We start from the raw sequence: 15,710 nt of genomic DNA on the forward strand, positions 1-15,710 counted from the left end.
ATTCCCTGACTATCCAATTAAATTTATTCAATTGGATAATGGAGGAGAATTTACATCTCAAGCTTTTGGTAATTATTGCATGTCAATAGGAATAGATGTTGAATATCCAGTTGCCCACACACACACTCAAAATGGTTTAGCTGAATCATTGATTAAAAAGCTTCAACTAATCGCTAGACCTTTATTCATGAAATCAAATCTTCCTATTTCTACTCGGGGACATGCTATAATTCATGTAACATCATTAATTCGAGTTAGGCCATCAGCATATCACAAATATTTACCATTACAGCTTGCATTTGGTCAGCAACCAAATATTTCTCATCTTCGTATTTTTGGATGTACTGTATATGTTCCAATTGCACCTCCACAACGTACAAAGATGGGCCCTCAACGTAGACTTGGGATATATGTTGGGTTTGATTCTCCATCTATTATCAGATACCTTGAGCCTCTTACAGGGGATATGTTTAAGGCACGTTTTGAGGATTGTCATTTTGACGAATCTATTTTTCCAACATTGGGTAATGAGAAGTCGGTGCCTGAAGCACGACAGGAAATTACTTGGAAAAATAAAGCTCTTTCCCAATTTGATCTTCGTACAAAATAATGTAATCTAGAGGTTCAAAAGATTATTCATTTGCAAAGTGTTGCAAACTAATTACTAGATGTATTTACTGACACTAAAGGTGTGGTAAAATCATATATTCCTACTGTTAATGTTCCAGTAAGGATTGCAGTCCCTGAAGGACAAGTTGCCAAAACAGCAATAGGGGAGTCTAAGATACGCCTGAAGCGTGGACGGCCTATTGGTGCTAAGGACAAAATTCCTCGGAAGAGGAAAATACAAAATGAATTTGGTACTCCTGAAAAGTCCATACCAACACAGGCCATAAGAGTAATTGATGCTCCTGAAGAGAGTAAATCTCCTGAGAAAGAACCTCCTGAAGAGGTATTTCATGAAATGTCTTCCCTTGAAGAGGGACAGGTACCTGAAAATAACGAGATCTCGATACATTTCATGAGTACAGGAGAAATTTTGAATAGAAATAAAACTGTTATCGACAACATATTTTCATATAAAATGACTCTTGACATTACCAGAAGTAATGAAGAAATTGAGTCAAGAACTGTAGAAGAATGTCGACGTAGAAATGACTGGCCAAAATGGAAATCAGCTATTGAAGCTGAATTAAACTCGCTAGCAAAGCGAGAGGTCTTTGGACCAATTGTACAAACACCAAAGGGTGTAATGCCTGTTGGATATAAATGGGTATTTATACGTAAGCGTAATGAAAGCAATGAAATTGTGCGATATAAAGCACGACTTGTTGCACAAGATTTCCTGCAGAAACCGGGGATTGATTATGAGGAAACATACTCTCCTATTATGGATGCAATCACATTCAGATATTTGATCAGTTTGGCAGTTATAAAAAGATTGGATATGCAGTTGATGTATGTGGTCACTGCATATTTATATGGATCATTAGATCATGACATATATATGAAAATCCCTGAATGATATAAAATGTCTGAAGCTTCTAATCTGAGTACATCCAGAAGTATGTATTTTATTAAGTTTCAAAGATCTTTATATGGATTAAAGCAATCCGGACGCATGTGGTATAAACGCCTTAGCGAATATCTATTGAAAGAAGGATTTGAGAATAATTCAATATGCCCATGTGTTTTTATTAAGAAATCAGACTCTGGATTTGTTATTATTGTGGTTTATATTGATGATCTAAATCTTGTTGGAACTCCTGAAGAGATTAGAAAAACTGTTGCATATTTAAAAAATTAATTTGAAATGAAGGATCTTGGCAAAACGAAATTTTGTCTCGACCTGCAACTCGAGCGTTTGCCAAATGGAATTCTCATTCAGCAGTCAAATTATACAGAGAAAGTCTTGAAACAATTTTACACGGACAAAGTTCATCCCCTGAGTACTCCAATGGTTGTTCGATCACTTGATGTGCAGAAGGATCCATTTCATCCTTGTGAAGACAATGAAAAAATTCTTGATCCTGAAATACCTTATCTCAATGCAATTGGAGCCCTGATGTATCTTGTAAATTGCACTCGGCTTGATATTACATTTTCAATTAATTTACTTGCAAGATATAGTTCCGCACCAACTCGAAGACATTGGAATGGCATTAAACATATCCTTCGATACCTTCGAGGTACGGTTGATATGGGATTATTTTATCAACATGGTTCAAGTCCACAATTAGTTGGATATGCAGATGCAGGTTATCTTTCAGATCCACACAGAGGTAGATCTCAAACTGGATATGTATTTACTTATGGAAATTCTGCTATATCATGGAGATCTGTCAAACAAACACTATCTACTACCTCTTCAAATCACTCAGAGATCATTGCAATTCATGAAGCAAGTCGAGAATGCATTTGGCTAAGATCAATAATCCAACATATTCAAGAAAAGTGTGGTCTTCCAGTGATTAATGATAGTCCAACAACTTTATACGAAAATAATACTGCTTGTATTACTCAAATTAGAAGAGGATATATCAAAAGTGATAGAACCAAACATATTTCACCTAAATTCTTTTATACTCATGAACTTCAGGAGAAAGGTGAAATTAAAGTCAAGCAGATACGATCAAGTGATAATCTGGCAGATTTATTTACAAAAACATTACCAACTGCAACATTTAAGAAGATTGTACAGAACATTGGAATGTGGAGACTTGAAGACCTTTTATCGTGCACTTTTCAGGGGGAGTAATGTCTTGAAGACTTATGATGATTGTACTCTTTTTCCTTCATTAAGGTTTTATGCCACTGGGTTTTCCTTTGCAAGGTTTTAATGAGGCAATCTTAAAGCATTTCACGGTACACATGAATATTGTACTCTTTTTCCTTCGCCATTGGTTTTTTCCCATAGGGTTTTTCCTTGGCAAGGTTTTAACGAGACATATTCTTTATATTTAGTCATCCAAAGGGGTAGTGTTGTAAAATAACATTGTTGTTAAATAAATTGTATGACCACAGTGAGTTAGCCGCAAAATACATAGTGCATAGTGCTAGCATAGTGAGCTAGCCGCAAAATGCATAGTGCATAGTGCTAGCATAGTGAGCTAGCTGTAAAATGCATAGTGCATAATGAGCTAGCCGCAAAATGCATAGTACTAGTCGTAAAAAGTATAGTCCCCTTTGTACTCCTATATATATATATATCGTTGAATCCTTTAAGAAATTCATAAGTTTCATAACCTCTCTGAACTCTATCTCTTTCTCTCTCCTTTCGATAGTTTTATAACATTTTTTTTATATAAGTAATTATAGAGGAAAGAAAACTAATACAAGGTTATAAAGAAAAGAGGTTGACGTGTTTCGAAACAAGGCTCTTAGAGCTTCAAAAATTATATAGGCTATGAATATTGATTTCATTGTCAATATGCGAATGTTGTACTTTTCTATCATTAAACCACTCTTGATGCATATACTTGCACAAAAGGACAGAACGGATAAATAGTCGGGTCTCAATGATGCAGTCAAATAGCCCACAATAACAATTTGGGCATCTCTTATGGTGTTCAGACGTACATCAATGAGAATAAATAATATATAAATATAAATAGAGATAGATATAAAAATTTACGTATTTTTAAAAATCTAAATCCATGAGTTATTTATGGGTGAAATTTATTATAATAGATAATTTTCTAGTCTCTCATAATCTTGTATATCTCTCAATACAATGGAGGAATTTAAGATTTTAAGAGGTTAAAGATAATTCATCCCTTGATAGAAATCATCGGGAGTCATAGTGTGTGGTGGAGTCTGTGCGTAGAGAAGTCGTTGAGAGTCCACCTAGATTTGTAGAAATCTCCTCCTTATATAGAGATCTATTTCATTCCTTAAAGTAAATGAGTACTACTTGTCTTATGAAATCCTTTCTTTTTAGAAGCCCGAGTCAATTTCTTTCAACTTATCTCTTACGTGCCTTATTTCTTTGCTTTAACTCTTCACTTATTATTAGTGATAGGTTTTCAATAGACAAGACCTAGTCAACTTTATCCTTAACAGATGCCCGTAATTCTTAAAGTAGATTTGCTCAATAAGAAGGCCTTAAGAATCTTAAGTCAAGCCTTGATAAAGATTGATAAAGATAATTTGTAGAAAAACAAATTCTAAGAACTAGTCTTTGGTTTTTTGTGCAAAGCAATGTAGATCTCCGAGTGTGAAGCTTGAGAAGACATACAAAATTTGTAGTAACGGCCTTTGAAGATGGGCCTCTAAGAAGTTGGTTTGTATGAACCTTTGCCTAATAATCGAACGTTCAAATGGCTTCATGTGACCGTTTATCATAAGCAAGGTGACCACTTATTGTTAGAAAAGAGTGTGTATTTCCTTTATCCTTTTTTTATTGTTGTTAGTAGTGAGTTTTTTGCCCCTTGATGCAATTTTCTGTTAATGTTTTCATTTTGGTGTTGACATTAAAGTTTGTCTGTTGTAACTTGAACTAAGTGGTCAGAGAGCCCGTCAATCCCCTAGGTCTATCTTAGACAGTTGCCAAGTCTGTTGACTATTTTTAAAGGTAACCCGTATGAGGAGGTTGCAAAACTCGGGGCATCTTTCCCAAAGATAAACTGTTTGTGGCATTTGTGGCATAAGTGTGAACACTCAGGATTTGCTGGCAAAGATGCGCTAAAGTTGATGGCCAAGTGCAAGCGTGAGAATGCTTGGCTCAGAAGAGTAGGCAAGAGATAGGCTAGACCACACTAGGTGGCGAGGAGAGAAATGTTTAAGGAAGTTATCTTCTCCTTCGGTCACCAATGAGAGTGCTAAACTTAGCCTTGGGGCTAGGCAGGAGGTGAGCTCAACCTAGTTAGGTGGCGAGAAGGGAAACATTTAACTAAGTTGTTTCCTTCTTTATTCGCTATAAGCGAGTGTAGGCACTCAAATTTTATGTCTAGGTAGGAGATGGGCTCAACCACACTTAATGGAAATGAGACACACTTAACTAAGGTGTTCCTCCTTTGTTCGCCGGAGGGCAAGTGGAGGCACTCAGCTTTTATGTATAGATAGGAGATGAGCTCAACTGCACTTAGGGATGAGGAGGGAAACACTTAACTAAGTTATTTCCCCATTTGTTTGCCAAGAGTGTGTGGAGGCACTTGAATTTTATGTTTAGGTAGGAGATGGGCACGACCACACTTAAGGGCAAGGAGAAAAATACTTAAAAAAGTTGTTTTCTCTTTTGGTCGCAGGTGTGAGTATGGAACTCGATTTTGGGGTAGTGGGAGATGAGCTCTACTTTGATATGTGACAAGGACGGAAACAAGAAGTTATTTCCTCCTTTGGTTGTTAGTGTGAATGCAAAGCTCGGATTTAAGAGCTATGTGAAAGATGAACTCGACTAAACTAGGTGATGAGAAAGGAAATACTTTAGGGTAGGCTTTGTAAGTAAGATGAGAATTTTGACTTAAAATGAAAATTTAAAATATTATTTTTTAGTATTATTATTGTTTTAAAATTTGAAAAAATTAAATTATAATTTAAAAATGTTAAATTGGTTATTATATTTTATGTAAAATTTTAAAAAAAAATATAATAATAAAATAAAAATTTTAAATTGAGATATTTTTACTAAGCCTATTCTAAAAAAGTTGTTTCATCCTTTACTTATTGGTTAAGACTTAAACCACTATCTTTATTGACATGCGAGCAAGTCTTGATTAATTAAATGGTGAGGATTGCACCATGTGTGTACCATTTTTATTTTATTTTTGCCCTACAACCGTTTTGGGCGTTCAAATAAGTGATTCTGCCGGCTAGTGACTTGGCTAACACATGACAGTCCCCCAATGGCCCACTTGCATCCAAATAACAAAATCATTTATTACAACATAAGTTTTTAAAATAAAAATTTTATATATAATTATTTTTACGTATTATTTTATATATTTTAATAATATAATTGATTAAATATTAAAAAAATTAATATAATTAATCATATTAATAAACTACATAAAAAATATATAAAAATAACTATACATAACATTACCCTTTTAAAAATTCTAACTAAACTAATCGTATATAAACTAATCGTATAATTTTCTGTCTAGTTATGATTTTTAAGTATCTCAATAAAATTAAAAAAGTTTCAAGCTCAGTTTAAGGATCACATGTTGACTTTGCTCTCGAAATAAAATTCTAACTAATTTAATCCATTGAGTTTCTTATAGTTTTATATTAGATTAAGGAAAAGTATAGTTACAAGCACAATTATGTACTAATCTGTGCACCAATTTAATGTGATTGGTTAAAAAGTAGATTTTATGGAAAATAATGTTAATTTAAATTTTAAACATGAATAAATCAATGTTGGTACACAGATTAGTATGCGACTGTGCTTGTACGTAGCAAAACTCTTAGATTTAAGGTGAATAGAATAGTTGTTTGTTTTTTTTTTTTTTTTTTTTTTTTGATATGGGGATTTGGGGAGGGGATCGAATCCCAAACCTCACTTTTGGAGGTGGGGCTTCATGCCATCAGGCCAATGGCCGTTGGCAGGTGAATAGAATAGTTAAAACCAAATTCTTTTCATATTAGCTAAGGCAAAGATTTGGCTTTGGTTATTTTAATGAAAATGCTCTTAAGAGTTAAAAATTAAACCATTAGCTTTATTGACACTTAGGCTTTTCTTGATTAATTGAATGGGGACGATCGAACCATGCGTATAGCCACAATTTCTCAATGCCCTATAGGTATCTTGGACGTTCAAATAATTGGTTCTACTAGCTAGTTATTGGGCTGACACGTGTCATTTGCCCATTCGCCCACTTGGCATTCAAAAATCACGAGAATATTACACCATAAACTTCTGAAAATTCTAACTAGACCAATGGTACAATTCTTTTTAATCTAATCCTAATAGTCTCAATAAAATCCAAGAAGTTTGAGGTTCACTTTAAGGATTACGAATTGACTTTTCTCTTGATATAAAAATTCTAACTAGCCTAATCCATCCATTGAGTTTCCTATATTTTTATATTGGATTAATATATTAAAAAATGAAAGAAATACATGTGGTAAATTTTGCCTTTAGGGTATTAAAATTACTAACACAATTTTCTTTCCAACACAGAAAATAAGAAGTGGGAAAATTAAACTTACCAAAGCTAAATCCTTGTGGCAAACGGCTGATTTTTCACTTCACTAGGCTAGTGCCTCCCTCCTTTTTCTCACTAAAATTGTGTTGTGATTTGAGTTTGATTTTGTTGTTTGAGTAACCGACTGTGTGCGCGTGAGGAAGAGTAAGAGCAGAGGAAATATGAAATATGTGTATCAGTTTAGAGTGATTATATAGCTACCGAGAGACTTTCCTGATCATTGCAATTTTTTTTCCTTTTTTTTCACCTATTTTTTTTAATCATCTTTAACTTTTTTAAAAATAAAAAATTCACAACATCATTAAAAAATAATTCCTTAATCACTTAAAAAAAAAATTATCGAGACACACTATCGAGATGCTTTGTCGGGAGATAAAGCATTTTTCTTCTGTTGCAGATAAGGAAATCAAGGGAAAAACAAGCATACTTATTGATTAAGACTTAAGGGGCTTTTTGGATTGAGAAACGCTCTTAATTAGGGGTGAGCATCGGCCGGTCCGGACCGGCAAAACCGACCGGACCGGCACTGTTTGGACCGGACCGGACCGGACCGAATTGGGTCCGGTCCGGTCCGGTCCCATTTTTAAGGGACCGAAAAGATTCGGTCCGGTCCCGGTCCGGGAGTTTTTCACCCCGGACCGGACCGGACCGGACCGAATAGGAAAAAAAATATATATATTATTTATATATATTATTTATATAATAGTATTAGCATATTACTAATATATATAATAGTATACTATATGTATATATATATATTAAATATATTACAATATAATTACATAAATATTAAAAAAAATGTCATTAAATATTAGCATATTATATAAATATATAGTTATCATTATTATTATAATTACATATAGTTATTAGTTATAGTATAGTTATTATTACATATATTTATTAGTTATAGTATTATTACTAATAGACTAATAGTATTAGCATATTACTAATATATATATATAATACTATATGTATATATATTACAATATATTACAATATAATTACATAAATATTAAAAAAAATGTCATTAGATTAAAAAAAAAAAACAAAAAAAAAAGTCAACCTTGGACCGAATGGACCGACCGGACCGGACCGGACCGAATAGGACCGGACCGGACCGGTCCTGATGGAGTTCGGTCCGGTCCAGGGTGGGAAAACCCTGGACCGAATAGGTCCGGTCCGGTCCACAAAACCTCCCCGGACCGGACCGGACCGGACCGAACTCACCCCTACTCTTAATCCATCTCATCTCATTTTATTATTATAACTTTTCTAAATTTTAATACAAAATATAATAAACAATTTAACTTTTTTAAGTTTCAATTCAACTTTTTCTAATCCAAAAAAATAATAATATTATTAAAAAATAATATTTTAACAATATTTTATTCAACTTTTAATTTTTATTTAAAGTCATATTATCTCATCTTACTATCCAAACAACCCCTTAAACCACTATATTTATTTACAAGTGAGTCTTGATGAAGTGAATTGTGAGGATTGTACCATATGTATAGCCAAAGTTTTTCAATTGGTGATCTGGCTAACACATGGCATTCTCACATTGCAACTCCCCACTCCGATGGTTAAGGAATACGTTATTTTATTATTTAGAAAATCACAAGAGTCGGAGTGCTATTACTAAATCTAATTTAAAAATATATTTGTTTTTTTATTCTAAAAGAAGCGTCAAGTATATAGATTCCTTATAATAAATATAGTCGTTTTGTATTAAAATACTGAAATCATAAATGAGAATGCGGGGAAACATTTATTAAAATTTTTCAAAATTTGTGTCATAAAAATCATAATTTAAATATCTGTACATGATCTAGGCCATTGTCATACCTCCTTAGACTACGTCCCGTTCTGCAACTCTACTTTCATAAATATTTTAACCTGAGGTGGTTTAAAAGCGTAAAACAATTAAAATGAGTCAATGACTTAGTAAGAAACCCATCATAATATAAATATAATTAACATAAAGTTTTTCATAAAATATTTTATGTTTAGAACTTAAAATCATGATTGCTCATACGTATGTTATGACATACATGACTTATCTTGACTTATCTTACTTATTGTACCAACTCACACACTTAACCCTATATACAAGGTTATGCACTGACCCCACATCCTGTAACCACAATGGGAGCTTCTAATAGTATTTTAGCATACTATGGTAGACCACACTTAGCTTCGTGGCTTGGACATTTACTTATAAATCATATTGGTTCTATGCATCTAAATGACCATCTTATCAAACTGTTCTTATCTAATACTTGACCTTATGAAGGTTTAGGTGTTTTTATGCAATGTGAAATGCATAATATGTACATAACTATAATATGTAGAATAAAACATGATGAATGACATGCTTGCAAATATCATAAAATGCGTGGTACATAAACATTGGCTTTCAAATAATTAACTTTAATAGTAATATATAATTAGCTAACATATATTAATCATAATTTATGATTAATCTACTTACCTTGTAGTGTAATTTTCGATATAAAATTGATCTCGATATGATGGAATGATGACGATGGCTGTAATTAGGAGGGAGGAAGAGATGGTGGTGGCCTTGCCGTGTTTCATGGTAGGGGAGATGAGGTTACGACATGATGAAGGTTAAAAAAGAGCTAGAACAAAAGACCTAGGCTTAAAGAGGTAGGTGCACTTACAGTTCATGTGAATCTATTTATAGGATTGTACGGGTTGAGTTTAGGACTTTTAAGGTGAAGATGATTCTAAAATTGTAAACCTAGTGTGTTTGAAATTAAAGACATACTCAAGTAGTTCATTTAATGAATGATTAAGAGTGATTGAAATTGTGTAAGGAATTTCAATCAGTGATAATTTTAAATTGAAATAAATTTCTAATGGCCGATCTTTAAATTATAAAAGGAGTCTAACTCTTTTAATAAATAATAAATGGGATTTAACCTAGTTATTAAGCCTAATTAAAAATCATAATCAACCTTAATAATTTTTCACTCGTGGGCTTATCTAATATGGACTATTAAATATAATTTAGATCTAATAAAATTATTAATATTTGAATCTTCGGATTATTGGGCCAGGTCATTACAAACTCCCCCTTATAAAAATTCCATCTTTAGAATTTTCTAGATCTTAAATAACTTAATACTTATTCATCATATGCTTTTCATGTCACTTTACTCTTCAATCATTTAGTTGAGCCTGATATTCAAAAAATTTCGTTCTGCCCATGTTTTGGTTTGATGCTTCACTAATATTTTAGGTGTATATGTTACTATGTTACGTGTCTACCATCATACACTCCAAATTCAATTCAAATTTAAACAAATATAAACCTTAATAATGGGATTAATAAATTCACCCAATAATTATCTCAACCCCACATACAATAGTAACTAATGATCTTCACATATATAAAACTCTTCACATGAAATAATAATAATAATAACATTCTCTCCCTAAAATAATAACGTCACTAAATCGTAATCTAAGACTCTCCAAAGTTTGTGTCTTAAATCTTATAACTCGTATTGGGCAATAGAATTGTATTACCTATTGAACATAAGAGTACCACCAATCATCTTAAAATACCATACACCATACATAAATCTATGCCATAACTTCATAACTCCACTAAATTCATTTCTAATTTCTTCAAATAAAAGTCCACAAATTATAGGACTATTTCCTTATGAACAAAATGCATCATCAATCCTAAAAGAAAAAGCTTCCTAACCTGTCTTTAGAAACTCCCATATCTCATACTCTACAACTCTTTTACATAGTAAGTGCATATATCTAAAAATATCTTTGAAACTTTATTATAACAACAAAATTGTAATAGTTCAAGATATTTACTGGAGAACAGGACATGCCTTGGGCAGACTTTGGCCTAAACTTTGTATTTTGTTTTGTTTTTTGTTTTTATTTATTTTTTATTTTTATATAGAAAAGTCTACAAAATCGTTAACCTCTCTCCGATACCATATGTAACACCCCGCTCCCCACGGTTAAGAAATACGTTATTTTTTTAGAAATCACGAGAGTCGAAGTGCTACTACTAAATCTGACTTAAAAGTATATTGTTTTTTTTTTTTATTCTAAAGGAAGCACTAAGTACAAAAATTCTTTATAATAAATAGTCATTTTGTATTAAAATACTGAAATCATAAATGAGAGTGTGTGGAAGCACTAAGTGTGTTGAGGGCATGATCTAGGTCACTGTGTGTAAGGTTGTGCACCAACCTCACATCTTACGATTGCAAGGAGAGCCATTAATAGTATTTTAACATACTATGGTAGACCACGCTTAACTTTGTGTGTATATTCACCTATAAATGGCATTGGCACCATGCATCTAAATGGCAATCTTATCAAATTGTTCTTATGAAAATTTTCGTGTTTTATGCAACGTGAGATACATGATATGCATGATACATACATAACTATAATATGCATAATAAAACATGATCAATAACGTGTTTGCAAATATCATGACATGTGTGGGACGCAAACACTGGCTTTTAAAGAACTAGCTTCAATTGTAGTATATATAACTAGCTAATGTATTTATGTTAATCCTAATTTATGATTAAACTACTTACTTTATAGTGTTGCTTCTTAAATTTTAAAATGAGTCTAACTCATTCAATAAATAATAAATAAGATTTAATTTAGTTATTGAGTTTAATTAAAACTTATAATCAATTTTAATAATTTATCACTCGTAGGCTTATCCAATATGATACATTAAATATAGTTTAGGCACATTAAAAATTATCAATATTCCAATCTTACAATTAATGGGCCGAGTTGTTACACACATTGGCCTACTCAGCATTTGAAAATCACAAACATTTTTGTTGCACCATAAATTTCTAAAAATTCAAACTAAAACAATGTTGCCACTCTTTTTGTCTAGTTATGATAAAGTGTCTCAATAAACTTCAAAAAATTTTGGGTTCACTTTAAGGATCACATATTGACTTTACTCTTGAAATAAAATTCTAACTAACTTAATCCATTGAGTTTCCTATGTTTTAATATTAGATCAATATATTCTAAAATTTTTAAAAAATAAAATTTTGATCTAATTTTCTTTTAGAATATTACAATTACTAACATGATTTCATTTCCAACGCTGAAAATAGGAAGTGAGAAAATTAAACTTACCAAAGCTATATCCTTGTGGCAAAAGGTTGACTTTTCACTTCACTCAATCACTAGTCTCGTCCAGTTTTCTCACTAAAATTGTGTTGTGATTTGACCTTTATTTTTGTTGTTTGAGTGAGTACTAACTGTGTGTCCGTGAGGAAGAGAGAGCAGAGGAAATATGAAATATGTGTTTCCAGTTTTAGATCAGAAAATATAGGGAAAAAGAAGCTTGTTTATCAGTTAAGACGTGGGGTAGGTTTAGGACATGGTGAGATATAAAATTCTCATTTCATCTTATTATTATAATTTTTTTAGATTTTTACATTAAATAAAATAAATAATTTAACTTTTTCAAATCTTAAAACAATAATAATATTAAAAAATAATATTTTAAATTTTTATCTAAAATTAAAAATTCTCATCTCATTCTCAAAACCTGCCCGGATGAGTGAGTCCTAATGAGTTGAATGGTGAGGATTGCACCAGCCATTGTTTTCAATGCCCTACAATTGTCTTGGGTGTTCAAATAACTGGTTGTACTCGCTGGTGATGTGGCTGACACGTGGCACTCTCCCATTGGCCCCCTTGGCTTTTAAAAATCACAAAAAGTTTTGTTGCATCCTAAATTTTTAGAAGTTGGAACTAAAACAATGGTGCAATTTTTATTTATTTATTTATTTATAATTAAGATCCTAAGTGTCTCAATAAAATCCAAAAAATTTCGGCTTCACTTTAAAGATCACAAATTGACTTTGCTCTCAAAATAAAATTCTAAATAATTTAATCCATTGAGTTTCCTATGTTTTTATATTAAATAATTCTATTTGAATGCTTTTACACTACACATCGTTCACGTGACATAATTTAATTTATAAGATAAGTTTTAAAATTTGAATTTTATAAATCAAATCATACTATATGGATGTTGTATGGTGTAAAAGCCCTCATATACCACTAGCCTTGAATATTATATCAATATATCCAAAATTAGAGAAATACATTTGACCAGATTTTCTTTTGGTGTATTACAATTACTAACATGATTTTCTTTCCAATATAAAAAATAGAAAGTAGGAAAACTAAACTTTCCAAAGCTAAGTCTTTATGTCAAAAATGCTAATTTTTCACTTCACTTAGCAAAAACTCACTCATTTTTCTCACTAAAATTGTGTTGTGATTTCAACTTCATTTTTTTTTAATTTTTATTTTTATTTTGTGTGAGTGAGTAACTGATTGTGTGTGCATGAGGAAGAGGAAGAGGAAGAGCATGGATAATATGAAATATGTGTTTCGATTTATATTAAACTCAAGGTTTCAAGATTCATGTAATTATATATCTACACATAGATTTTAATGATAACAAACGAAAGAATAAATGAGTCTAAATCTGAAGTTATCTATACAATAGAGTCAAGCACATCAAAAAATCAAGCATGAGCAAAAAGGGAATAAATTCACATTAAAACTCATAGAATAATTTTATACATCTCTTGAAAAATTTGAAATTATAATTAAAGTTCAAAATTAATATTTTATCATAAAACATTAAAATACATTTTCCACATATGCATGAATATTTTGAAAATTAAATTTGAAAATTTTGAAAGATGATTGATTGTCATATTTCACATGTGCATAACATGATTAAATGTTTGAATTTTGAAAATATTAAAGATGATTGATTGTCATTTTTCACATGTGCATGCTTTATTTGAATATTTTTAAAAGTGATTGATACTCTTTTTTGACTTATGCAAAAGGTAAATAATTTTGTTTGAAAATTTTGAAAAATAAATAGTACTCATTTTGTCATATACGAAAAGTAAAAGGATTAGGTTTGAAATTTTTGAAAAGTGAATGATATTGTCTTTGACAAATGAAAAAGGAAAAACTTTTATTTGAATTTTTTGAAAAGTGAATGATGTTGTTTTTGACAATTGAAAAAGAAGAAATTTTTATTTGAATTTTTTGAAAAACTGAATGATGTTGTCTTTGACATATGAATCTTTTTAAATTTGAATATAAAGTCTCATATGCCTATAAATAGATCATTTGATAACTTCAAATTTACAACACCAAGAACATACAATATTCATTCAAAGTTTTCATTTTCTTTTATCTAAGAAAAACTCTAACTGCAGTCATACGGGAGGCCTCAGCATGCAGGCACACAATGTGGCATCAGACGCACCGTTTTGAATAAATAAACTGGTGCGTTTAGTTGAGTTCCAAATTCGTATCCTACCCTCAAAACGGTGTGTTTCAATTTTGAAAATCGTTTTCTCTTCTCCTGCTCTCTCTCTCTCTCTCTCTCTCTCTCTCTCTCTCTCTCTCTCTCTCTCTCTCTCTCTCCTTTGTGCAATTCATGTTCCCAGCCCTAACCCTTACGCGACAGACCCGCTACATTATACTGGAGGTTTTTCCCCAGCTTTGTTCTAGGTAACTCAAAGTTCACTTTATGATTTTATTTTCCCCTTTTGAGTTTTTTTTTGTTTAAGGTTTATGCATGTGCTGTCATGAAAATATTGAAGTCGGGTTTAAAGAATTGCAAAACTGGTCGGCAAAATGGTGGAGGTGGAAACATACTTCGTTCCTCAAAAATGCCCCAGATCTGGGCATATTTATATTTTGTTCGTTTTTCTTGGGTTGCTATTTAATGATTAGCCAAAGTGGAAAAGATCAAAGTTTTAGACAAAGATTTTGGAGGGTTTTTGTTTCATGGGATCATCTTGGTTTTTTCTTATACGTATTCTCCATTCTGTGATAGCACTGACTTGCGGAGTTTTAATGATGTTTTACTCCAATGAAGTCTCTATTTTTGGCCATGGCACTGAGATCTCACGTAAGCTTCAAGGATCCACCCCACTAGAATTTGCAATTTTCTATATTGTGAATTATAATCGTAAAAGGAGTGCCCTTTCCTTTTTCGGCCCTGTAAGTTCAATTTGGATCGTCTCATAGTGGGGTTTTGGAAGGCTTGGGTCTTAAATTCTTGTTGGGTTTCTATATCTTTTGGTTCTTTGAATTGTGCATCGAGAAGTAAAAGTAGTGGGTTGATCTTTATACTTACTGCTAGTAGTTTTTAACTTTCTATGCTACTGTTTCTGATTTGAAAATAGTTTGCTTACTTTGTTTTCTTTTTACTTGTTTTGGTCTCCAGTAGCTACAACACTTTTCCCCATTTTTTGGCTTCTAGATTGGTTTTTAACTAAATATATATTATATTCTACTGCAACATATTTCTTTTGCATATAATTTGGGGCTATATACATGACTTTCGAATACCAGTTACAAAAATATTTTTTTTTTCTAACCTCAAGATCAGGATACTCTATAATTATATATATATATATATATATATATATATATATATATCCATGTGTCAAAATCCAAGAAAGA

Source organism: Carya illinoinensis, chromosome 10 (genome assembly GCF_018687715.1).
Source record: "Carya illinoinensis cultivar Pawnee chromosome 10, C.illinoinensisPawnee_v1, whole genome shotgun sequence".
NCBI lineage: Eukaryota > Viridiplantae > Streptophyta > Magnoliopsida > Fagales > Juglandaceae > Carya > Carya illinoinensis.